The 27,881-nt window shown below is 47.7% G+C and overlaps 1 protein-coding gene across 3 annotated transcripts in view; it reads right to left on the minus strand.

The window, feature by feature from the left end:
- The window catches only part of IDE (insulin degrading enzyme), a 754,741-nt gene that overhangs the window by 659,159 nt on the left and 67,701 nt on the right, over nucleotides 1-27,881 (minus strand). The gene's annotated exons all lie outside the window — the stretch shown is intronic.

The raw sequence follows: 27,881 nt of genomic DNA on the forward strand, positions 1-27,881 counted from the left end.
CCGTCTATTACTTATATGAGCTAATGCATATGGGTCACATGAGCTTCTCTGGAATACCCCTCCCTGTATGGGAGGTCGACATATATTATCACCTTAAGAACCACACCAATCACAGCCAGTCATCAGTGAGGAAGGGACATATATGAACCCTATAGTGCAAAATATGTGGAAGCTACAGGTGTGTAACACTACTAGACATTACTTGCCCAAAACCAGTCAGCCCTGTCAATCTGTGCCCTAAGCGCTTCTACTAGTGAGTCCCACTCTAGAGGCCTAAGGAGAAAACCAATATCTCTATACTCCTCTTCTGAGGGCTGCACTTTCAGCCTGACTCCAGTGTAATACCTCCTCTCTTCACGAGAGGAGAGATGGAGGGGGGGATCTTCCAGCAAATTGACGCTTTGCCAAAAGCATAGCCAAGTCCATGAAGAGCGTAAGTACCTTAGAGGCACACTTCCTAGGGTACAGTCCCAGGAGAAAGTAAGCAGGTGACAATTCTACTGGTTCCTCCGCGATCTCCGTCAGAGTGGTTCCTATTGTAGTCCAGTACTGTGTGAGGAAAGGACATGCCCAATTCATATGGAGAAGGTTGGCATCAGTGGTGTGGCACCGAGGACAGTGCACCGTTGTAGGGTGGTAGATCCCATTGAACCTATGTGGAGTGAGGTACGCCCCGTGAAAGAGGTAAAAATTAATCAGCTTAAACAGTGTTGCAAGACACGTTTTTTAGCATATTGTAATAGGAAAGTCCATTCTTTGACTGTAATGTCTCCACCTATATCAGTTGCCCACGCGGCCTCAACGTGTCCAATGACGCATGGAGCTGTGCCCTTATGCCGCAATATATCCATTTAACAAGATGCCTACCGTGTCAGATTGTGTGAAGAGCCTGGAAGGTTTCATGTGTTACCTGTTCAATACCCTGTGGTGCCCAATAAGTGCGTACATATAGTATTTTTAGCATGTGTCAAAAAGAGAGTCTCTGATAAACCATGTATTTGCACAAAGTCTGAATGTGGGAGTAGCATGCCATCTTCAAACAAGTCCCCTAACATGAGTGGACCCCGCTGTTCCCAAACCATGAGCATTGCAGCTGTGATAGTTCCCAAGGGGATAGGGAGCCCGCACTGTGGTATGTCAGGCACTTTGGTGGGGGGTGGGGGTGGGGGGGGGGGGGGGGGGGGGAGTGGCGGTGTCACTGAAGTTGTGTAACATCGCTTCTGTACAATTTATCTCACACAAATTAAGGCCGGCTAGCCAGTAGAACAGCCACTGCAATTGGTCCGCAATACAGTAGGCCTTGAAATCTGGAGTGCCCAGGCCCCCTAAGTCTGGGGGTAAATGTAGATCCGTCAGGCTGGCTCGGCGGCGATCTCTCCCCCATATTAGGTCTATCAATAAAGAATGAAATGTCTGAAAAGACATGTTGGTACTATAAGCGGCAAGTTCACATAATGGTACGAGACCCGTGGTAGCATTACAATCTTCGCCAGGGTCACACTCCCGTCCAATGAAAGGGGTAGTATGATCCAAAAGTCAAAAAACCATCATTTATATATACAGGAAAAAATATCAATATACACATATATCTATACAACCATATATCCTAGTGCAATCAGACAGGCAAAGGGGGAGCCGGGTGGGACTGTGAGGAATCCACAGGTAGCTATTGTATCCACCAGAAAAAGCGTTACCGAAGGTAAGTAACTTGTTATTCTGATGGATACAAACTACCTGTGGATTCCTCACCTTATGAATAGTAATGCTTTGCAAAGGTATGGAGGGACGCCCAAGTTGCCGCCTTGCAAATGTCCACCACCGGGACCCTCCCTTGCCAGGGCCAAAGTAGCCAACTTCACCCTGGTGGAGTGGGCCCTGATACCCTCAGGAGGAACTTTCTTTGCCAGTGAGTAGCAAACTTTTAAACAAAGAATGACCCACCTGGTGATTGTTCTTTTATGGACAGCTCTGCCCTTCCGCTGACCAACAGACCCCACAAACAGCTGATCCTCTAGGCGAAAGTCTTTCGTCCTCTCAATATAAAAACTGAGAGCCCTTCTAGGGTCAAATCAATGGAGTCTCTCTTCCTCTTTAGAGGGGTGGGGAGGAGGGTAGAAAGAGGGAATGTAATAGTTTACCCCATAAGAAAAGGAGTGACAACTTTTGTCAGGAAAGCCGCCCTGGTTTTCAGTACCACTTTATCAGGGAAAAACAAGGTAAAAGGGGGGCTTTACGGCAAGGGCTTGAAGCTCCCCAACCCTCCTAGCAGAGGTTATAGCGATTAGTAAAACAGTCTTAAGGACCAAATACCTTAAAGGACATGAATGCATGTCCTCGAACGGTGAACCCATCAGAAATGTTAAAACAAGATTTAAATCCCACTGAGGCATATGAAAGGGTGGGGGAGGAATCTTATTATGCAAGCCCTTAATAAATCTATTTACAATAGGAGATTTAAATAAAGAGGGCTGGTCCGGGAGGCAAAGAAAAGCCGATAGAGCAGCCAAATAACCTTTAACTGTAGCCACTGCACAGCCTTTCTTTGCTAAATCAAGAGCAAATAACAAAACATCTGAAAGGTGGGCATTCAGGGGATCTTTCAGTTTCTCTCCACACCAAATCACAAATTTAGCCCACCTACCAGCATAAATGGATTTAGTGGAGTGTCGCCTGGACGATAGAATAACATCCACTACATCCGGTGGGGAGAAAAGGAACTCAGGTTGCTCCGTTCAATCTCCAGGCATGAAGGTGCAGGCTCTGGAGGTGGGGGTGTAGGACCTGCCCCTGCGATTGCGAGAGGAGGTCTGCCCTGAGCGGGAGACGGAGCGGAGGGCACTTTGAAAGTTGCAGAAGGTCTGTGTACCACACCCTTCTCGGCCAATCCGGTGCCACACCAAGATGACTTGGGCCCTGTCTTGGCGAATCTTCCTCAGGACCAGAGGAATCAAGGGTATGGGGAGGAATGCGTAAAGCAACTGGCCGTCCCAGGGTATTTGAAACACGCCTCCCCCCCCGTCCACCCCCCCCCCCAACGCTCCTTGCATCGGATACTGGAGACTGCAGAACGACGGGCAGTGCGTGTTCTCGGGAGTGGCGAATAGATCTACCTGCAGAGATCCCACATCCGAAGATGTACCGGACCAGATCTGGATGGAGACACCACTCTTGATCGGCCGAGAAGTGCCAACTGAGACTGTCCGCACGTACGTTCAGAACCCCGGACAAATGATTTGCTATCAAGCAAATCTGATGGTCCTGAGCCCAGGACCAGAGCCGCAGAGCTTCTCTGCAGAGAAGGTACGACCCTACGCCTCCCTGCTTGTTTACGTACCACATCGCAGTAGTGTTGTCCGTGAGGACTTGAACCGACTGACCGTGAAGGGAAGGGAGGAAGGCCTTGAGAGCCAGACGTATCACCCGCAGTTCCAACAGATTTATATGAAACATCTGTTCCACCAGAGACCAATGACCCTTGATCTCCACATCTCCCAGATGAGCACCCCACCCTAGAATGGAGGCATCCGTTACAACTGTGGCCACTGGAGGTGGTAGTGAGAATGGCCTTCCTTGGGAAAGGTTGCTGTCCACTGCCCACCATTGGAGATCCGCTGCAGTGTCCCTGAAGATACTAATCAAATCCTCGAGATCTCCTTTGTGCTGAAACCACTGCCTGTGGAAGCACCACTAAAGAGCCCTCATATGCCAGCACGCATGAGTGACCAACAGAATGCAACAAGCAAACAGACCAAGCAGGTGTAAGACCTTGAGGACTGGAATAACCGCTCCATTTCAAAATATTGGAATCAGTGCCTAAATTTCCTGAATTCGCTGAGGCGGGGGGTAGGCCCAATACAATGTTGTGTCCAGTACCGCCCCTATGAACAGGAGGCGTTGAGAGGGCTCCAGGTGAGACTTGGGCATGTATACCAAAAAACCCAGATCGAACAACAACTGGGTTGTCACCTGCAGGTGATGCAGCACCAGCTCTGGAGACTTGGCTTTCACCAACCAATCGTCCAGGGAGGGGAATACCGCTATTCCGCCTGAGATGTGCTGCAACCACTGCCATCACCTTAGTGAAGGCTTGAGGTGCTGAAGTAAGCCCAAACGGAAGGACCGCAAACTGGTAGTGTTGCAACCCCACCACAAACCAGAGATACTTCCTGTGCGACTTGAGTATATGGATATGAAAGTACGCATCCTGCAAGTCGGCAGACACCATCCAATCCTCTTTGTTCAACACCATAAGTACCTACGCTAGAGTCAGAATTTTGAATTTCTCTGCTTGAGGAACGAATTCAAAATCCTCAGGTCTAGGATCGGTCTCAGGCAACCGTCCTTCTTGTGGATCAGGAAATATCTTGAATAACAACCCTGCCCCCTTTCCTGCTCTGGAACCAACTCTACCGCACCCTTTGACAACATGGCCAGAACCTCCTGTTGCAACAACAGGAGATATTCTTCTGACCAAAAGGAGGGATGGTGGAAGGGGGGGGGAGGGTGAGGGGGGCACTCCTGAAAGGGGTGAGCATAACCCTTTTCCACAATATTCAACACCCAGGAGTCTGTTGTTATCAACTCCCAGTCGCAGGGGAAAAAGACGAAGCCATCCCCATACAGGAGAGGCATGTTCAATAAAGTGAGGACAACTAGTGCTGCTTCCCCTGCTGTTGTCCACCAGAGGAAGAGGATGATGATGAAGGGGGCTGCTGGGCTGCCTCTCTATCTCCAGTCCTCCCTCGCCAACTAAATGATCGATAGGATGGATTGGCAGGTTGTTAAGCCGAGTACTGGGGCCTCCGAAAAACTGCCCCACGACCAAACCATCTGAACCTGCGAAAAGCCCTTTAAGGGGCAGCAGGGGTAGCCTCTAAGCCTAAGGACTTTGCTGTAGCCCGGCTCTCCTTAAAACGTTGAAGGGCAGAGTCTGCTTTCTCCCCAAACTGCCTTTCATCATCGAAGGGCAAGTCCAGTAAGGTGGTCTTTACATCCGAGGAGAATCCGGAGGACCTCAACCAAGCGTGCCTTCTTGTAGCAACAGATGTCCACATTGCCCTGGCAACTGAGTTCGTTGTATCAAGGCCAGATTGTATAATCTGCTGCGCCGCAGCCAGTGCGTCCAAAAAGAGTGTTCCAAAAGGCCTCTGTGTCCCCTGTGGCAGATCCCTGAACATAGCCTTGGCTGAGTCCATAAGGGCGTAGACATACCTGCCTAGCACACAGGTAGCGTTTGCAGCCTTGAGCGCCATGCTGCAAGACAAAAAGATCTTTTTCGAAGACTGTTCCATTCGTTTGGACTCCCTATCAGACGGGACTACAGGGAATGAACCAGGAGCAGACTGTGGAGCAAGACGCTTGAGCCACTAAACTCTCCGGGGTTGGATGACGTGAAAGGAACTCGAGATCCCCGGGTGCTCCCTTGTGCCTCCTTGCTACAACTCTATTCACAGCCGGAGACGAAACTGGTTCTCTCCACAAGTCCGTAACAGGCTCCAACAATGCCTCGTTGAAGGGCAGAAAAGGATCAGCCGAGGACGTAGAGGGATGCAGCACCTTAGTTAGCAGATTTGTCTTCACCTCTCCTGCAGATAAAGGCAGGTCTAAATAGTTTGCTGCCTTTCTAATGACCGAATGAAATGTTGCTGCCTCCTCTGTAAACTCCCCTGGAGATGAAATGTCCCATTCCGGGGAAGTCCCCAGCCCACTGGCTGACCCCAATCCTTGGTATTCATTCGAAGGCTCTACAAGCTCGCCCTCTTCCAACTGCTGGTATTATTCCTCTTCAAGGAGACGTAAGGCCTTCCTTCGAGATCTCAAGCGGGATTCTAGCCTCAGCATTGACATCAAATCCACAGACGCCGAAGACACCGCTTCCGAATCCCGACCGGGCACAGAAGAGGATGGATCAGAGAATCACTCAGACCCGGCGCTGACATGGACTCCAATGGCGCCTTCTTTGGAGTCGGCTGGCACGCAGGAAATGGAGCTGGCTGGCCAGGGAATAGCATCGGCGTCAGCTGACGCGGTGATGGCAACGGCGCCACGGATCTAGATGGTGACGCCATACCTCGTGGAGACATTATCGGCGTCGACACGGCACCCCCAACCGGGTAAAACGGCATAAACGGCCTCATCTTATATGGAGCCGGGGAGCCCAGTGAAAATGCGAATGGCCCCGTGGGACCCGCCGGTGCACCAGCAGGGGCCATAGACTGGAAAACAGCATACATAGCATTTAGAAATGCCGCCGGATCTGCTCCCGGAGCTGGGAAGGCAGGATCTCTCTGGTCTTGATCCTGCTGCTGCACATCAGGCTCTTGCGGCGCCGGTGAAAACTGAGGGCTATGAGGAGCCACCTAATAGACCGACGGCAGTGGAGATATTTCTGGACTCTGGGGCTGCGGAGTCACAGTAGGGCTCACCTCCCAATTACTTCGAGGTCTAGCAGATGGAGACCTCGATCGGCTCCGTGTCGAAAAGCGCTGTGAGTCATGACGACGCTTCTTGTGCCTCTTGGAAGAAGCGTGAGATGAAGTCCTCTTATGGCACTTCTTCTTAGCCTTTGTTAAGAAAAGCTTGGTCACTCTTTCTTTAGTGCCTTGGGATTCATGCTCTGGCACGATCCACACCCCTCAACATCGTCCTCAGAGCTAAGACACCAAGGGCAGTCCCCATGTGGATCAGTGTCCTCGTCGACGTGGAGAGCTGGGAAGAAGACTTTTCGTCAGGAGCTGGTGCAAGGACGAATTCATAAGGTGAGGAATCCACAGGTAGTTGGTATCCATCAGAAAGGCATATGCATGACTTATCAGGATTAATTCGGAGCCCAGAGAGGAGTGCAAATCGGGAAAAAGTCTGCGCCGCTCTCTCTCTGCCCTGCCGCAGATCCCTGTAGTAGAGTATCATATCATTCACATTTAAGGAGGAAGCATGCGTAATGGGGTTGAACGCAATTCCCCAATCCGTCGAGCTGCGGCGAAGGTGTGTGCCAGTACAAATAAGAGGACAGCCCTGTCTAGTTCCACAGTATATGGGGTAAGAAGCGGATATATGCACTCCTGTCTTGACCCTGGCAGTCGGGGCCATGTACAGGAGCCTTACCCATTCTATAAATTCGGGAGGTATTCCATAGGCTTCCAGATATTTCCAGCTGAGAGTATCAAATGCTTGCCACATATCTAAGGAGATGCAGCCAGCATATGGGTATTTGTTCTTTGACTCATCTATTAATTGAAATAGCCTGCGGATATTCATCGATGTACCACGGCGTTGAACAAAGCCACACTGGTCCGTGTGGAGCAGCTGCTGGAGTTATCTACTTTACTGAGGAGCTTATATTCCGTATTTAATATAGACAGGGGCCTGTAGGATGACATCTGTGGGGGAGGTCTATCTGATTTGAGAAGCGAGGTTACTAATGCTTCCCAAGTTGTAGCTGGGAGAATTCCTTCTTCGAGGGACCTCATATAATTTCTTTAGGTGGGAAAGCAAGTGCTTAGGGTATGTGGCATACAATTCCACCGGCAATCAGTCAGAGCCTGGGGTTTTATTACACGACATCCCTTAATGCCTCACCAATTTCTATGGTTGTGATTGAGGCTAGCAGCGCCTCTCTTTCCAGTGCTGTCACTTGTGGGTGCGGATGGCAGAACAGAAACATATGTAGGGAGTGTTGGTCTACTGGTGGCGGCTCTGCCTATAAATCTGTGTAGTATAGACAGAAGGCCTTGTTAATGCTAGTTAGTAAACCCAGCTGAGGAGACTGTATCATTGATATAGGTGTGTGAGACTGTTGTGGTCGGATTAGCTTAGAAAGCAGCGCACCCAGTTTGTCTGCCTCCGCATGCATCTTCTGGGTGTATGATCTGTAATCTACTACACGCAAGCACTCAAGGAGTTCGGCATGCCGGATCCGTGCCCCTTGTAATCTGTTTTGTTGTCTCTGGTGCCACAGAATGGGCTCAGCGGCCCCTCAATTCCCTCAGGGTTCTGGTGGACTAGTTACACAGAGCCTGGCCTGGCCTCTCCAAGGCAGGTTTGCCTCACGATTGCCAGCTAGCTACTAACACCCATTGCCAGTCGTGTCTCCGCTTCGCGCCACCTCACGGGAATAAAACCAGGGCTAACCTCCAGGACATTCCACTATTTACGCCCCTAGCTGCTGCCTCTGTTCTCCGTCACCAGGTCCCCTCAAGTAGCAGCTTGATATCAAGGTTGACCTCAGAAGCTTTTTAGGCCCCAGCAGGTCCCAACCACCAGTCCTGCAAGCATTCTAGCAGGGAAACGGCCTCCTCACTTGGTTGCCGGCACAGGTGCAGACCCCACCTGCCCCTGCAGAGAGCTCCAGCAGACCGCAGATTTCCAGGCTACGCACCCTCAGCTTTTTCCCCACTCATGTGGGCCCTCAGCAAGGCTCACTCTGCGGACAGCGTGGCCGTTGATTACTGCCACATCACAGTCCAATCTTCACCTGAACCGGCCGCACCGGCCCCCACTCTGCCCGCTTACCTTCTATGTGGCAGAGCTGGGCCTCACAGCGGGTGGGAGAAGGGGATATCAGGCTGGACGGAGGCCTCGCCACTGGCCGCCTCTGCCAATCCTTGCCTCCACACATCTAGGTGCAAAACCCTGGTGCAGCGCGGCCACCGGGCAGCGCCCCAACCCACAACAGTCCTCGTCTGGTCCAGCCGGACCAGCCCCCAACCAAACGCGCTCTCACTGTTGGTACGGCAGCGCTGGGCCTCACGGCGGGCGGAAGCAGGACATGTCGGGCCGGAAGGAGGCCTCACTGCCAGCAACCTCAGTCTCCACACAGGTGCTGCTGCCTTGATCTCTGGCTGTGTAGCATCCCAGCAACCTCTCCAATCCTGCACGGTGAGCTGTGTGGGTTTGTTACATCGTTGGAGCAGATCATGGGAAGATGGTTTGAACCGGGTCCGGAGAAGTCAATTCATGCGTCTGCCATGTTTGGCACCAGGCCACGCCCCCGCCCATGGATGTAGTAGTAACAGTATGTAATGGAAGTCTATCAAAGGCATAACCTTTTCTTGAATATGCATAAAAGGGTGAAAAACATTGGAAAGGACCGCATTAAGCAGATGACTGTCCTAACACCTAGGACTTGCCTCTGCTTGGACCTTCATCGAAGCAAGGCCTTTTTGACTCCGCTCCTGTGCCTGGAGGCCCTGCCTCGCTCCTCTTGAAAAAACTCTCTCTCTCACTCTCTTGCTCACTATATCTATAGTTATTCTTGTTTCCAATGAGATGTTTTTGTGCCTGTACTGTGTTTCGCTGCCCCTGTTTTGCTAAGTTTTTGTGCCTCTTTTTATGCCCCGCTGACAATTGTTTTGCCTGGGTTTCTGCCTCGCTTTTCCTGCCCTCTTCTTTACCGTCAGCGTTCCTTACCTGCTCTCATGTGCTCCCGCTCGCATCCTGCACACCCTCCTAGCCCCTCCCATTATGCTCTGATCTCCTTTACCTCCCAGCAATCTACTTACGGGGGCCCATAGTGCAGACATGCACATAGGGTGCTCTAAAGGCAAGCTCGACAGGGTCCGTCTACACCTAAACTGCACCCAGCACTAGTACCCCTAATCCCACACTACCCCACCAGTACCCAACTGTGTCCCTCCAACCCCTCAACACAGCAACTGCTCGGCGCACTGCTGCTGCACCATGCCAAACAGCATAGAAGGAACCATCATCTGCATACTCTCCTGCACTCTGCCTCCTCTAATGCTAACCCCTCCCACAACCACAGCACCCCATGCACACACACAGTCCAAAAACCAACCACCCTCACATGTCTGCACACTTGTGTGCCTGTTCCTCAACATCTGCTCACTCGGCAAGCACAGTACAGAGAAATGGGATCATCACTACAGAACAGACTGCCCAAAACATTCCAGGGAGAAATAGAGTTGTCTGAACCTATAGAAAGTTTTATGAAGTTTTGTCAAATGGCACCTTAGAAATGAAAGAATCAATTTCCTAAGGAAAAGTGGTCCTAACTATAACTATCCACTGGAAACCAACACAGTGTATTCTCTTCTTTAAATTGTTTTTTTTTTTTTAAATGATCACACATTTTCTCAAGCCATTTTTGGCCTCAGGGATCCCATTCCTTGGGGCTCACACACTACTGATTTGGGGTCTGGAACCCCATCCCAGGTCCTGAAGTGAGAAGCAAAAATGGGGAGGGCCCACTTCCCCAATGCCCCCCACTTCCCCCATACCATTACTTAGCAGCGACTTACATGCCCCATCTTCTGGAGTTAAGGTAAGTATGGGGCAAGGTCCAAGGCAGCAACAGTTCACTTCTAGAGACACTGGGGCGCCTGGGTGCGGAGGTGCTTTTCAGCATCAGGTGCTCTAATGTAATCCTGCAACAGGTCACTTTGAGAGGCACTGGGGCATCCGGGTGCAGACATACAGACCCTGCATATGGGTTTTTAGAAATGACTTACAGGACTGTTCTTCTGGACTTCTGGTGATAATGGGGAAAGGTCCATGGCCCAACCAGCAGTTCACCTTAGGGAGCTCTGGGGCGCCTGGATGCAGAGATGTTACGACACCGGGTGTACCATTCACTTAAATAAAGATGGTTCTGGCCAGAAAGAGGCTGAGAGCAGAGACTGGGTGGCCAGCTTGAGGGAACCCACAGGTGGGCTCAACCCTTGATATCCTCAGGCACAAACACTGTTGGCCCACTTCTCTTTGGGCTGTGGGGCTCAGGTCCAGTTGTGTCTTTTGGCTTTGGGTTCTGGTGATGGGGATGGGGATAATCATGGTTGGTGGGTGGCCAGCAGAAAGAGGCTATAAGTGCCGTCTGGAAGTCCACAATGGGCGAATTCCAGGTGGGCTTCATCCCCGGAAGGCCTGGAAATCACGTTGACACCATTGTCACACTTCAGCTCGGATGCAGTGGTGATGCCCTGCTTTGGGTTTTGGCTGTCCCGGGGACTCAGTTTTTATTTTGTTGCCTGCAGATGCAGGGACGCAGCTCCTCTGCTCCAGAAGAGTTCTTCTTGGTGATTTGTGAAGCAGTAGCAGCTCTCCCAGTTTCTTGGAACCTGCAGCAGCAGGAGAGGACAGTTGCTCCTCGCGGGTCAGGTGCAGCAGGCAGGGTTGGCGCCAAATCAGTCATGCGCCTCAGTTCCTGGGTCACCAGGCTTCTTTGTCCACTCCTTCTGTGTCCAGCAAAGGTCTAAAGTCCTGGTATTAGGGGTTCACCTAAATACTCTGTATGGAGGGGGTGTTAAAGGGAGTGAAGGGTAGTAGCCAATGAGCTACTTATCCTCAGAGTCACTACACCCCCATGATGACCACTTCCTTTGAGGAGTGGGCATCACCTGTTCCAGAATTCCTAATTTCACCACACAAAAGACAACATCCTAAGGCTGTGTTAGTTTCAAGCTGGTCACCCCAGGGGTGTGTCAAGTCTGGAAATACAATACACCTCCTGCCTAGCTAATTTTCTGCCAATCCAGGTGCCAGATGGGCCATGGGGCAGAGGGCTCGGCATCTTCCTCTGAATAAGGCCAGAGTTGCATACCAAAGGCAGTGGGCTCCTATGAAGCCTTGAAATGCAGATTTGCAGGTCTTTATGTTGGGAGGGGTGTGCAACACCTATGTCAGAGAAGGCGGTGTTTGTCACCTCCAGAAAGCAAAGGCTCTCACCCCTGGGGGTCAAAAACTCGCTTGTTGTTGGCACGCTGGCTAAAACCAGTCAGTGAGCCCACCAGCATTTGGTAGGTTTTCAGGGGGTACCTCTAAGGAGTAGAGTAGAGTATTAATAAATCCTACTAACACAAAATGGGTGATACCAAACATCCCTAGTTTCAACGAAGCCATCATGTAGCTGGGGAACTTGTGTTGACCAGTGTACAGCACATGCATTTCTCGGACCTACCTGTCAGCCCTTGCTCTCTCTCCTCGGCGCAGCTCCACCTGTTGCTGCTGCTACTGCCGCGTTTCGAACTAAGAGCCTGTCTGACTCTCAGTTCAAGGCCCAAATCCACCCGCAGGCCAGCTCTGTACGTAAATATCAGTTTGTCTCTTTTTACTTCTGCTTAATTTTCTGTCCTTTTTCTTTTTTTTTTTTTTGTCTCTTCCTCTCTCCCTGCATTTCTCACACCGCTGCTTCCCCAGTGGGCCCGCTTCCTCCCTCCCTCCCTCCCTCCCTGCAAAGCGCTTTACCACCCTCACACGTCCCAGCTGACCAGACCCCCTACCTCCCTCCCCTTCTAGCAGGCATGGCGGTGGTGTGCGCATACCATCTGCACCCATCTGCGCCTGGACCGCGTCAAGAACCCTGGTCCTCCGTCCTTACCTTGCTACAATGCGGAGACCCTCCATGTGCTGAACATAGGACAATCCGCCACCTGCCATCTTCCATCACCAGAGACACCCATGGACCATTCTCCTGCCTTCACACCACTGCCACCACATCCTCAGCCTACATCAAGCACTGGACCCTTTGGCCGTTGAGCAATCAAACACCAACCCGAAGCATCCTCCACAAACACGCTGTAGAATTCTGGGACCTAATGGACTCCACCCACCTGGATATCACCTTTCTCACTGAAAACTCAGCATTGCCATCCCCAAGGACTACAAACTGTTCCGGGAAGACCGGCCTTCTCGCCCAGGCGACCTGGCCGTCGTACACAAGTACTCCTTCCGCTTGACAACCAACCCAGAAGAACACTCCTCCCTTATGGAGTGCCTCCATTTCCAGATACACCCCACACCCAAGTCAACCTTCAGCGGCACCCTCATCTATAAGTCACCCCGGCCCTGTCCAGTCTTCACCGACTCCAACATCTACATAATTTCTTCTCAAGCTCACGCCTCCTTTAAGTACTACCTCCTTAGCGACCTCAACTACCACATTAACAATGGCAACACCACCAACACCGCTTCCCTGCTTGACAACCTCACCACAATTCGATTAAAGCAACTGGTCACCTCACCAACACACATCGCTAGACACATGCTCAACGTCATTTTCTCCACCAGCAACAACATCATAGTCGACAACACCTCCACATTTCACTTGACTAACCACCACTGCATCTGTTTCATCATCACCTCACCAACCATACACCTGCACACACGCCGAGCCCCAAGCAGATAATGAAACCAAGTCACTGAGGAACAGTTCTCCAACACCCTCAGCAAGTCTCCGCCACACCTCACTGCAGACGCTAACATCTCAGCACAGAACTTCCATCAATGGATCTTCAAATGCGCCAAAAATCATAGGACCTCACTGTAAGACCTTAGCTGAACACCAGCTGGAGGCCAGCTGGTTCTGCCCAGCACTCCAGGCACACCTGCAGATGGCCACTCACGATGACAAAGAGCTCTTCGTCAAGGTCAAAGAGAATACCAAACCCCAGTCAGAAAAGGCAAGCATCTCTCCATCTCAAGATCTCTGCAACAGGCTAGCCAACGTCTTCCACTGGAAAATCAAAGACTTATATGACAGCTTTGGACCCAAAGACCCTCCGAGCTCTCTAACAATCCCCCAGATCTGATCCATCTAACCACCATAGACCCTGCACGCTAGACCACCCTCACCACAGACAAGACCCTCACCATCATGAGCAGCATCCACTCCGGAGCCCCTACGGACCTATGTCCTCACCACATTTTCAACAAGGCCAACACATCTATCATACCCGAGCTCCGACACACCCTTAACTGTTCCATAGAGACAGCCACCTTCCCAGAGGACTGAAAGGACGCCGAGATCTGCCTGCGCTTAAAGAAACTCATGGCCAACCCCCTGGACCTCAAGAATTACTGCTCCATCTCTCTGCTGCCTTTCCCAGCCAAGGTCAACAAAAAGGCCACCAACACTCAGTTCAGTAAGCACAGAGAGGATAACAACATCCTGGAACCTCCCTATCAGGCTTCCGGAGCAACCACAGCACGAAGACCACCCTCCTCGCCGCCACAGATGACATCTGCTCTCTCCTTGAGATACAGCAGCCCTCATCCTACTTGACCTATCAACCACACTGCACCCTTTGTTTCAGGCTCCAGCCATCCGCAGAAAGGCATTACAATGGATATGCTGCTTCCTGTCTGGTAGAACACAGAGTCAGACTCCCTCCTTGCCTGTCAGAACGTACAGAGATCAGCTGAGGACTTCCAAAAGGTTCCGTCTTGAGCCCCACACTCTTCAACACCTACATGGCCCCGCTCGCATCTATTGGCAGGAACCATAGGCTGAACATGGTCTCCTGTGCCGACAATACCCAGCTAATTATCTCACTGACCGAAAACCCCACTACTGCCAAGAAGAATTTCCACAATGGGGTGGAAGCCATCGCCACCTGGATGAAGGACAGCTGCCTCAAGCGCAACTCTGACAAGACCGAGACCCTCATCCTGGGACCATCCACATCAGCATGGGATGATTTTTGGTGGCCATCGACCCTCTGCACCCCTCCCACCCCAACAAACCATGAAAGCAACCTCTGCTTCATCGTGGACTCATCGCTCATCATGACCCGCCATGTTAACTCAGCCACTTTCTCTGAAGATCTACAAATGGATCCCAAGAACTGCAGCGAAACCATAACCCATGCCATGGTTATCAGAAGGTTCAACTATGGCAACGACCTCCATGCCGGTACCACCCAGAAGAATCTGAAAATGCTACAGCACACCCAAAACGCCTCCGCCAGACTCATCCTGGACATTCCCCACCGCAAACATATCTCCAATCACCTGAGAGACCTCCACTGCCTTCAAATCAAGGGAAAAAAAAAATCAAGCTCTTCACCACGCTTACAAGGCCCTCCACAATCTAGGACCCGCCTACCTCAACCACTGCATCACCTCCTACTCCCCCACCAGACCTCTCCCACTCAACAAGCTCTAGCCATCGTACCCTACATACTAAAGACCTCAGCTGGTGGAAAATCCTTCGCCTATCTCAGGACAATGAGCTGGAACACCCTCCCCCTGCACCTCAGGCAGTCACCGTAGCTGGCTCAATTCAGGAAAGACCTCAAAACCTGGCTCTTCAACTGAAGCTCAGAGGATAAACCCTCTTAGCGCCATGAGACCCTTACGGGTGAGTAGTTGCGCTTTATAAACCCGGATTTGATGGTTTAGGTTGTGTGCCAGGTCGTGTCATATCATGTCTGCAATGGCAGTCTGCATAAGGTTGGTGTTGGGTCCCTTCATCCCATCCATCATTTTGTTTGTTTGCTTTTGTCGCCTTAAGTGCACCAGGTATGCCCAGACATGGGTACCGGGCTCACTATGCCACTGGATTCAAGCTAGCCTGGCTGATGAAGGGTGATACTCTGAAACCAGTCTCAAGATACTTGTTTTTTGTCCAATTGTAATGGATTGTTTAGAAGTGGCTAGACTTTTTTTTTTTTTTTTTTTTTTTTAAACAGGACCATAGTTCTAACATAGAATAAATAAATATTTAGATTTTCAGATCTCTTTAATTCTACTCTCACTAGGTATCAAGAGTCGTAGAGTTCACTCTCCTGGAGTTAATGGCTTTTGAAAAAAAAAATTATGAAGAATAATATTTTGGCATAGGTGGAGATCAGACACTACTTTTGAAGAAAGCATGGTGTAATGCTCAAAACTACTCTGTTAGAGTTAACAGTAGAGAAAGGCTCATCAGGTGATAGAGCCAGTAATTCTCTAAATTTTGTAGCAGATGTTACTTCAACTAGAAAACCATTAAAGATGTTGGAATATTGACAATTCCAATGCTATACTTTTTAAGTTGGATAGAACTAGAATGAGCTCCCAAGGTGGTGGCTGTGCCTTTATTGGTTGATAAATGTTTTAATGCCGTCTAAAGTCTTTCAAAACCAGAATTCTCAGGTTGTTATCGACACAAGATAGACTATAATGCACATTTGGAGCTTTGATTTTGCTAGAAAAAGATATGGGGGAGAGGGGTGCCCTTTTAGAAATTCCATATATTCTGAAAGGAGATTCATATGTCTGTCTACATTGTTTAACTTCGGGAAGCTTAAATCCAAATTCAAAGATTGAAGACTTGGATGTTGGATCTCGCCCTGGTGTCTGGTTAGGAGATCCAGTCTGCACAGCAATCTACTGGGCTGAGTGAGAGATAACTATAAGAGATGTGGATACCACCATTGTCTTGGTCAATGTGGTGCTATCAGTATACTGTGATACATTTGGAGAAGGTCTGTGGAGCTGACTTCAGAACGGATGAAAGGACGGTATATTTGAAATGATTTTCTCCCACTAAAAATCTGAGAAACTTTCTGTGATGAGGAGAGACTGGATTTTGTAAAAACACATCCTAAAGGTCTGTAAGACAAAGCCAATTGTTTTTTTTATATGAGGAAAATTTTGATGTAGTTACAGCATTCTTAATATTTCTTCAGGACAAACCAACCTTTAGACTAGGACAGGTCTGAATTGTTTGAAGTTTGTTTTCTTCAGAACGAAAAACAATCCTAAGTGAACCCCCTGGCTTTGTTGGTGTTCTGGGACCTTTTCTATTGCACGTATTAGTAATAGGATATACCTTCTTTAAAATTGACTGCTGGTGAAGTAGTGAAGGTTTTGAAGAGCATCTAGCTTCCAGTTAGAAGCTTATCTAGTATTCCTCTAATACTATGTTCATGGCTTATCTGTCTGTGGTTATCAATTTCCACTCTTCCTTGTCAAACACCACAGCTCCTCCTACAGAAGTGTGTTAACTGCAGGAGGGGTGTTGCATTTTCATTGCCTGTTTCCAGGAGAATTCTTCTCTTAGGAAGTGTGGTCTTGAGGGCTTTGGCATTTCTTGTTGTATGGTTGTCTTCGACCCCTTTTTTTATACTAATTTGATTGAACCGTATGATGGAAATAACATCTTTCCTTAGATCTATATTGGTTCTTGAAGAATTTCTTCAGCTTTTCTAAGACAACAGCTTTCAGTATTACTGACTCATTCTTGATACATACTATTTCTTCTTCTGTGTGTTGCCCAAAGAGAGAATCAAGAGAAATAAAGATTTGCTATCTTCTGCGGAGCATCTGCTTTTAAAAGAAGATAGTTGCAGCCATGTCTTCCTTCTGGGAACCCATGACAGTATCCTGTGGCTGTCAATTCTGTTGAATCCACTACTGCACTTATAACTTTGTTTGAGAACAAGGAGCATTCCTTCATCTCAGTGAACGCCTGCTGTCTGTGTTTGGGTAAACTAGATATGAAAGACTGCATGGCATTTCATATTTCACAATGGCACCAAGCAAAGAACACGGCGGCGCTGTCATTTTTCAGATGGCTCACAGCATGCCACACATCTTTCTCCCTGTAGCATCCATTAGTTTGCTGTTCCTCTGAGAAGAAGCAGATGTTTGTGGTGCAGAAGAATGTTTTCTCCAAATTGCCGTTAAGATGACTGAATCTGATTTTGGATAAGTCTTTAAAAAGCCAGGTCCTGGAGAGGAGGTCTTTATTTTTTCTTAAGGCAAGGTGTCGCTGCCTTCACTGTGACAGAAGTTAAAACATTTTCCTGAACACTTTTGAGAAGGCCTAGATCTAGTGGTAAGCATACTTTTGGTGTTGCTCTTGGTTGTAAAGTCAAGAATTAGAAAGACAGATGGCTAAGGGCTCTAAAGGAATTAGTTTAGCAGCCTCTCTCACAAGCACTTCTGAAAATGTTAACATATTGTCCACTGGAGGATGCTCTGGTTGGGGACTGAAAGGGAGATATAGACTTAAGTTGAGCAAGATATATCTGTGTCCGTATCAAGAGATCGAGATCTGGTGTAAGACCATCTATTTCTAGCATCAGTACACTGAGAAGATTTGGATTGGTCGTTGGAAATTCTTGTAGGAGAGGAGGTTTCCATTTTCCTAATGGTGACATGGATGGGGACTTTGGAAATCTTTCTTGGAGGAGAAAGAGCTAAAGGTGATAGTGGCGTTTGGACTGGATCCTCTACTGGTAAAATTGGTTGAAAAGGGTGAGAAAGGAAAGGAGTCCTACCTGAAGGTGTGGCAATTCTAGAATGACAAGGAGGAGTCTCCTCTCTTGGTCGTTTTCTTGATGAGGTTGTCTTGCAGGAGAATCTGAAGGCAGATACTGAGATTTTGCAGTGGATGGTGAGAATGACCAAGCCGCAGGAGTTTCGGAAGAAGAGACAGATGTTCTTTGCCTGTTCGACAGACAATGGTGTGTTTGATGCTGATCTGATCCTCTTCTGTGATGGAAGTAGACATGACGCTGTCAAAAGGGATATTCTAGTGGCTGAAGTTTTTGTTGACTGTTAACGGAGATGTCTCTACGTCGACAGTGAATGTTTCTTTGAGACTGACCTTGAGTATCTCGACAATGAGGATTTCATCATAGTGTACCTTTCTTTGATGGCAAGTATGTCTGTATCAAGGCCCTGGATGTCTACAATGTCAATTCTGTAAGGCGCTGAGAATTATGACACCTTTCTTTTTCGTTAGATCTTGTTTCTAATTGTATTTCACTCTGTGGGAGTCCTTGGTGGGAGGAGGCAATGCTATTGTAGAGGCTGATTTTATTAGTCTTCTTCGTTTTTTCTTCTCTTCTGCTCGCATATTCTTCAACATACCACTTAGTCAAATTACCTCTCTATGTATCAGAGTTCTTTTTGAAATTTTTTGACAAATGTCACAACCCTTGACATTGTGTATTCAGTAGTGAAACTACACAGAGATAAGTATGAGCATATGCAACTGTTTTTGTTCCCTCCCAAAAAAGAGGGATACTTCTAAGAAAGAAAAAAAGACTTCTGGCAAAAAAAAAAAAATCTTGTCAAAACTCAGATTTTAAATTATACACTTGATGTCAAAAGACGTCAAGTGAAACAACTAAATCAATATTTTCTAATAAACAAGGGTTTTTGAGTTCTTAATTCCTCACAGGTGTTCACAGATCCTTCTCACACGAGTCGGAATAATAACTGGGTCAGAGAGGCAAACTGCCAGTACAAAGCATTCTCCAAGACACTTTTTACTTTATCTGTAATGTAAGCCTATCTTATAGCCTTTTTCCCCTCATGTACACAATATTTTTAGATGGCCTTACATTTTAAATGCAGTCCTTTCAAATGTATTTCAGCTTTTTATGCACATTCCAGGAACAGTTAAGTCTTTAATAGACAACAGTTACACGTTATTAAAACTACATCCATTGACAGAGACTCTATTATTCTTTTCCACAGAAGGAAACTATGCCAAAGTGTTCCACTGTCTGCGCAAGATGGCGAGAATATTCTAGCATTTATGACCATCAATGAAGATCCTAGGATGCAGAATAGTGTTTTACTATCGCAGTATCATTTTAACAGTATATCTTTGAAACAAAATGGTATTTTAATTAAGTATTATTGTGGTTAAAATGCTAAATGCTACTCAGAAGTCCTGACTATCTCTGTATTATGCTCTGCCATTCATGCAGGCTAGGTTCAAGACATATGTTAAGCCCATAGAATGTATACTTGTGGGAGGATCCTCATCCCCTGAACCCATATGACTCAGGGTGAGAAGTGGTCAAACCTTAGCACCTAAGCCCTGATCATAAGCATCGCAAATTGGACAACATACCTGACCCACACAATAAAAATACCATTGCGTATGCTAGATCCTGAGGATATATATATGTATACCATCTGCCCTCATCGGAGTGGACACCAGAAGATGAGATGGCCCAGCACTTGGCCAACTGCCTTCAGAAAGCCCTGGATAAGGAAGTCATAGGACACCTTAGGTTAGCATGTCCCAAACCAACAATGTAGCAAAAAAATGGCAGCAACGCCAGACACTGATGGAAGCATAGTTACTTTTTTGGCCACTGACAGATTCTGGAAGACACCTCAGGACAAGCGGTTATAAGTTGAGGGCCTTTGACTAAGATACCAGACCTTTTGAAGGAGGCCGAGGAGTCTGGTGAACTATTATTCCCATAGATTTTTTCAGGTTCGGGCCAGAGAGCTTTAAATTGTTCTGAACCATGCCAACTGCGCAATACCTATGGAGTAGCGTAAGATGCTTTTGATCAAAGTCAAGCCAAAGCTGGGTGACCTGACCATCTCTCAGGGAGCCCGGCATCCTATGTGCCACTGTTTGGAAAACCTTTCCTGAAGGAGCTGGGGAATTATGTCTCCAAATTTGGTTCCCTGGACTAAACGCATCCTTTGGTTATGAAAAGTTTCAGGCAGAAGGTTTCTGGAGGGTCTGGGTGAGGCAGGGGATGCTCTTCCAGCTATGTCCCAAAACAAGACCCTCTGCCAAAAGACCAATTCCAAAAAGGCCAGGGGAAAAAATAAACATTTAGCAAGTTATTTCCCTTCAGAGGCTCTAGCATGATCCATGGTGCCAGATGTTCTTCTTGCGAATCAAGCAATTCTTCAAGTTCATTCACTGGTAAGTCTGGAACCTTCTTCGCATAAAAGAGAGGGGTCAGTGGTGGGGTGGGGAGGGGAGGGAGCAGAAACAGTGGGAACTGACCAGCAATGCTTGGGTGCTTCAGATGGTCACAGGATTCCAGCTGGAATGCCACGGGTTGCCCAGGCAATGGCAGAAATCAAGGACAATCAGCTTCCCAGGCAAGACTTCAGCTTCCTAGATCAGGAAGTAGTTGTGGTGAAGCCTAAAGGGGCGCTTGTTCGCTCTGCACAGCACTGGAGAGGATTCTTGAGCAACATCTTTTTGGCGATATAAAGAGGACAACGGATATAGTTTTGTCATAAATCTTAGTAAACTCAACGAGTGGTGAGCTTTCCATCACTTCAAAATGGAGGGGGCATCTTCTCGTGGATGTTCTATGTTCAGGGGAATGGACTGGAATGGACGGTTCATCTAGACCTGAAGAAAGCTTACCTGACTATGCCCGTACTCCCTCCACTTCTCAAGTTCCCCTCACCCCCCCACCCAAACTTTATTTACTGAATCTTCCAGAAGGCATAATCTTTAGATTGACAGTGGTACATGTAGAGGAGATCGCAAATACAGTTCAGTAATGCTAATAATGCCCACAGGTTCTGTCACAAATTGGTCTCCTGGATTCATATAGTGTTTCTTAATGATGTAACACCAATAGTTCTACATAAGAATACAAGATCGTCAGTGCACAAAACTGCCCTCTCATCCCCCCAAAATAACCCCAACAAAAAACATGAGTGGAATAATTGAAACTGTATACTTTGTGTGTTGTGCGGAGTGAATAATAATGGTGGGAGGCTCAGAGTAGGATTCGAAAGCCAACATGGACAGTCACCGGCTCCCTACAGCCTCTAATCCTGAACAGGTGGAGTGCTCATGTAAGTGTGGGACAGGTAAAGAGAGGGAGCTCTGTTTAGAGGAACTTCACTAGTGGGCCCTAAATATATTCTACGTTTTTGTAGTTGTCTAAAAGGACATAAGCCATCCTCTCCAGGGTAAGGGTCTGCCACAGCTGCACATGCCACTGGGACAGCGATGGTGCCTCGGCCTTCCTCCAGGAGGATGTGAGGGCCATCTTTGCTGCCCTGAGGCATTGCCATAAAATCGACTGGTCTCCAGGTTTGGTGGTTAGAGTGTCCTTAATCCCAATAAGGCAAAGCCTGGAGTAGCTGAAAATGGATATCCTAAAATATCTTTGATTTGGGCTAGAAGTTCAAACTAAAAAGGTCTGATAACTGGGATATTTCCGCTATATATGCTGAAAGTCTCCAGGTACTCCATATTCCTTCCAGCAGAGATCAGACGTGTTTGGATATATTTTTTTTTTTTTTTTTTTTTTTATTTTGGCAGGGTGCAGATACAAGACAAAAAGAACTCTACACAGTGCCTCCCTCAGCCCCATAGAATGGTTGGACCTTGAGATATCCCTCCACAGCTTTTGTCACTTCAGAGCAGTGATCGTCTCGCGTAGTATGCGTTTACAAAAAGATAAACAACGCAGTGTGATTGTGGGCAGTAGTGAGTATAGAAAGGAAATAAAACCCCTGGAGCCACACACCCCCCGGATGAGGCACCCAATGTTTTAGTTGTATGCAATGGTATCTCTCCGAGCTCAGCAGAGCAAAATCCCTTTTGAAGTGTTTCAAGATTAGTATATCCCATCCATGTAAAAGGTCAGATACTGTAAGGCATTCTCCTTCCCCCCCCAGAGGTTAAAGGGGCCAGGTCTAAGGGCCCGTGAAAATGCCAGGTTAAAGTGTATAAGAGGAAAAAGTGAGGGAAAGAGTATCCCATCCCATGGATTGGTTCACTGCATCCCACATCTTGAGAGTTGTCCCAGATTGTGTACCAATGTAAGCATTAGGCAGGGGTGGTCTGATTTCAGCTTCCAAAGAATATCCCATATGTATCGGCCCACTACTGCTCTGTCCAAATGGAACCAGTGTTTTTATGATTCTCGTAGGGACCATACGGACATCACTCACAATTGTGCTGCTCTAAAGTAAAGCTGGGCAGGGCTAATCATCAGCATCTATCAGTTAGGGAAGTTGGGCACTGCAGTCTTGTCAGACAAAGGGGATCACTAGGGATCAAAATGGTAGGGAAAAGGCACGTTCTAACCCAATGGGAAGTCCCCGGAAAATGTACAGCAACCTTGGCAGAACAGTCATTTTTTATGGTGTTAATGTGACCAAGCCAGGTTAAGTACATGGGAGCCCACCTTTTCATACACAGTTTCTCATCCACACTTCAAACTGTTCTTCCTTTGGAGATTCCAGGCATTTGCCCTGTGGGGAAGGGCCTCAAAGTAGTCAGGAAAGGGACTCGAGGCACTCTCTAAAATGTCCTTCAGTAGCCAAGCAGGCTCTCTGTCCTAACTCACTGGTATAGCGCCTTATGCAGGGGGGGGGGGTGACCCTGTTGCAATACAACGTGCTTGTTGAGGAATAAACTCAGGGTGCCTCTAGTTCTGTCAGTAGCTGGCCCAATAACCAAGTGATGGTTGCACTCACCATAATGCTGATGACGGTGTTCCTGTCATTCGCTTATTTGTTTTTGTATTAGGAGGTGTGGTGATCAGGACCTGTCATCTCCCCACTTTAGAGGGCCGAAGGACCATCAGAGTGGTTTCGATGGGAGCCCAAGCCGCTCCTCCGTGGGTTCATACTGGTATACGGGCACCATTTTGAGGTCAGGCAGCTGTGAGTGCTACAGATCCCCAGGCCTCCTCCACTGCACCCCACCCCCCTCAATCTTTACTCTGGTCCCAGGGGGCCTTCCTGCAGATTCCTGACACCAAAGTGCATGGTTTGCTGCTTCCTGATGTGATGTAAGGTGACGCGCTCCACAGAGCTCGCCACACTTACTGCATGGTCCGGGTGAATCTAGTGGCTCCATGCATTTCTCGGCCCCCATGCGGAAGTAGAGCGGTCCACCCAATACCCCCGGCTCCTTCACTGATAGGGCATCGCAATTTTGCCTGATGTGCTGGTTAAAGGTGCTAGTTAAACCCATTTAGGTGATGAATGCTTCAGAGCCTTTATGGATTGCATCTAAGTGGCCATTTTGGTTGACCACACACCCAGACATTGCAGGTATTTTTTCAGTCTTCATGGAACCAGAAAGCCTATGAATCCAAAGATTTATCTTGAGGACTTTCATCAGCCCTTTGGTGCTTTACAAAGGATCTCCGACCAATAACACAATTCCTCCGTGCCAGGCGAGTCGGACTGATCAGCTATCCCGATGTAGGTAGCATGTGACAACACTGCAGAGCCTGGCATTTGTAATCAATGAAAAGACGTCAGGACACAACCCCAATCAGAAGATTACCTTTATGGAGATTGCCATATAATAAGATCAAGACTTCATAGGTCCCAAACAAAAGATGATGTGGTTAACTAAAAAGCTCTAAAAAAATAAAAAGCCCTGAAGAGGTCAATAATCTTTCTAAGAGATATGGCCACGGAACTGGGTCTCTTGGTATTCTCAATTCAAGCCATCTTTCCCAGTCCCCACCATTACAGGGCCTTGCTGGGGGGTAAAGGCTTCCCACTTGAGGAAGGGTTTGATGTTAATTCAGCAGGTGTAGCTTTCAGACAACACTGAGGTGAAGATTAAGTGGTGGCTGGATCATATGGATGTTTGGAACAGGAAAGCGATCCTAGTTCAACCCTAGAACTACTGATAGGATTGGATGCAGTAAGCCGCGGTACCAGAAGAGAAGACTTATCTACCACATGAAGGTGGTCTGAAGAGCAACTGGCTATGCATATCAACTGCAGGTTCCTATGGCTCCATCCAGCTCCTTTACTGTGAAGTGCTGGACAAAGAACGGAGCAAGATGCTATGTGGTAGCTTAAAGGCTCTAATTTATCTTCAGGGTTTTGATGATAAGATGGGCTCTGTACGATGGATCTGTTTGTGTCCCAAATGGATCACTAACTGCTGGTATTCTTCAGCTGAATGGATGGACAAGAAAGAGGTGGTCAGCTACGCTTTCCTTCCGAACTAGAAGATGGAGACCTACTATGCTGTAGTGTAGCCATTTTTAATGTATCTTTCTGCGCGTTTGCTTAAAGTATTAAGCCTCTGTGCACTTTGCCCTAGATGCTTTTATTTAGCCTCGCACTGTTATTTTACAATAACCAGTTTCACGGTCTTGTTTTATTTTCTTCTATCACACTGTTTAGCTTACTTCAGCACTGAAGTGCTCAAACAATACATTCTTGCTCGCTCTGTGCTTCAGTCAAGGATAGACTCTGTTACATTGCCGATAGACATGGTAGAAGTTTAGTCTTTAGGGTACGTAGAAAGTACACAATCTTACGTAGGGACGTTTCTTAGAACACCGGCGTGTTACGTTAGTTATAAAAACACTGCACTTCCTAGTCCTGGTACACGTAAGAGGGAGATTCCAACCAGGAACCCACAACTAGACACTGACTGCCCTGTTGCAGATGCTGATCTTGATCACAGGCCTTTGCTCAGGTATGCGGGTCGATGTCCTCCAAGGGAAACCTGGAAGGCAGGCTTAGAGCTTAACATTCTGTGCTCAAAATAGAACTTAGAAGAGAGAAAGTAATCTAGTTGCACTATGATAGCGTTATTCTTATGTTTCACTCTCCTCGTTACTATTTCAATCCTGTGTTGTATGGTTCTGGTTATTGCGGCTCACGACTGGTTATCTAAAACGCAGTCGTTTTATTAAACCAATCTTTAAAACTCAAACTGCTTTTGTCATTTATATATGAGACCACATTGTGTATGAGAGAACTGGTTGGGATCTGAGTGACCACGACTTCCCTGGGAAGCACTAAGATGTTATGGGCTCGGCTGCCCAATTGTCTCTTCCCTTTGGGAGAGATGAGGTACTGCTAGTTAGCCGGAGCTCAACCCGGATTTGGGGTGACAAGGGTCCTTCGCCGTGGGTTGGACTTAGTCCCCCACACTGTGAATGATCTTGCCGCCCAAAAATCCAGTAGTCTCATTAGGATAATGAGAGCCTACGCGACAATGCGTCATCAAGGTACATAATACACATTGGAAAACTGATAAAGCTGAGTCGGTGCCCTAACTAAAAGATGTCCAAATGGAGAGAGGTAATAAACATTTTTGGAAGCTATTATTATTTACATTTTTTATAACCAATTTCATTTTTAAATGCGTATAGACAACAGAGAAATGAAAAAAAAAAACCACTTACATATCAGTGTGTACATTACAGTCCTGCTAAACAAATCAAGACAATTTCTTCCACAGATGACAAACCGCCCCCCAAAACAGAACATGATAACCTTAGGCTTACAAGGGGCTGCCTGTGCGAACTACCACTTCCCCCAGAGTTTCCCGTATTTGTGGGGACAGCCCCATGCCTCGTAGATCGACTTGTCCAATTGAGAGCATCAGTCCACTACAGATCGCCACTTCGAGAGTGACGGAACTGTCAGGACTCTCCAGAGCTGTGCAATGTCCCTCTTAGCCACTAGACCGGTGACCCTAATGAATATTTGATAGGCCCTCCCAACTCATCCGGACGGCCCAGCAGCACCACCCTCGCATTCAATTCAATCGGACAACCAAGGAACGCCGAGGTGTCCTGTTCCACAACTCTCCCCACCCCCCTCCAACCCCTCCTCCCCCAACACCCAAAAGGTCACATCCCTGGACACTCCCATGTCAAATGTAACAGGTGCAACTCTGGCTGACCACATCTTATACAAGAGGGGGGAGGGGGTCCCTGGGTAAATATGCTGGAGTGTCCGTATGACATGAAAGTAGTTTATATGGTTCATTCTTAACCTGGAAGAAATGGCCACATTCCCTTGGTGCTAGGTAGGCCTCCCTTCAGTCATCCTCGTCCAGTCCTCCCACCCACGCCGCTCACTTATCCAGCAACCAGGCAACGCCGTCAGGCGCATTGGCAAGCAATGATAGATCTGGGTAATGGCCCCCTCCCCAAGTGCCCTGAGAGCAGTTTTGCCTCAAACAGGCTATGATCTGGAAGAGAGAGTCTGGACGGCAAGTGGGTCCGTAAGGCGTGACGCAGCTGAAGGAAGCAACAAAAACTGGGAGCCGGCTAGGGCATTGTGCTCCGTCAGCAGCTGAAAGGACATCAGATTATCACTAGTGCAGACATCCACCAGGTATGTACTTCCAATGGCGTCCCATTGTCTAAAACCCTCCAACCGGGACATTTGGAAGCTATTATCTTTTTAACTGTAACAAGGGCTCAAGCTTGAGCATCTGGGATAAGTGAAGATATGGAACCTGGAATGGGTGATAAGACACTGATATGCATGTTCCTATTCATGGTGAAAAAAATTGTACCAAACAGAAAATTGTGGAGGCCTCTGCAAAGGCAGAATAGCTGGGCATGGAGAGCTGAAAGATGTATGATGAGGTGATTTTTAAACCAGTAATAATAGAAGTGGTGTCCCACCGCACCCCAAAAGAGCATTGCCCCTCTGCCAGAACACTTTTACATCCATTAAGCAATGAGATGAACACAGTAGATGAGAAACTGACAGAGTACAGAGCAAATGGTAATTAAAATCGGGGGCTTACACAAAATGTGAGAAGAATGTCAGATGAATGAAACAGCATCTATCTTAGCCACTAAAGTTGACTCGGTGGTTTAACCACTGCAGGTGTTGTGAATGGGTTTAGGATGTCTACACATGTCAATGAAGTCTGATAAGAAGAACCAAGGAAACAGTCATCATAAAACACAAGACTGAGGAACACCGCTGTAAACTAGTACTGCCAGGCATGGTCTCCAACTAACTAGGACAAAAACAAGACTGTTACTAGGCAGCGTCTTAGGCAAGCCCATCCGCACTTGAACAGGCCAAGGGGCTTGGAACTCTGCAAGTTACCAGCAAGAGAGGTTAGTGTATACCCCCAAACAACTGTTAGCACTTTGGGCACCTTGTTTCAAAGACTGACTGTCCTAATTAGATCTACAAGCATCTCCGATCAGCTGCCTTAGTTGCAGCTTCGAAGTCAAGCTTGGGAATAGTGACTACATTATCACTCCTGGAATTGTTACTGGCTGTCATAATAAATCAAACTGATACCTCTTGTAAGTTATTAGTGACTGAATTTATTTCTTTAATATCAAATGTCAGTCCCTCCCTAAGCACCAACAGCATATCCTTAACTTTCTATGGGACAACGATTTAAATGCCTTATTTCTAACCCAAACTTGGCTGCATGAAGCATATTCATCCCATATCATCACATTACCTTCCAATTACACCATCATTAAGAATAAATCCAAGTGCAAAGTCAAGGACTTGTTCCTCCCCAATTGTGAATCTATGTTCTTTTCATATAGTCACAGTTTCCGGGACTTTGAGATATTGTCCACCAGGATATGCAGGGAACTGGTGTGCACCAGTTCCAGATCTCATTGTCCCCGATATGTTGAAATGTGCTATCTTTATATGAC

The sequence above is a fragment of the Pleurodeles waltl genome, chromosome 6 (assembly GCF_031143425.1).
Source record: "Pleurodeles waltl isolate 20211129_DDA chromosome 6, aPleWal1.hap1.20221129, whole genome shotgun sequence".
Lineage (NCBI taxonomy): Eukaryota > Metazoa > Chordata > Amphibia > Caudata > Salamandridae > Pleurodeles > Pleurodeles waltl.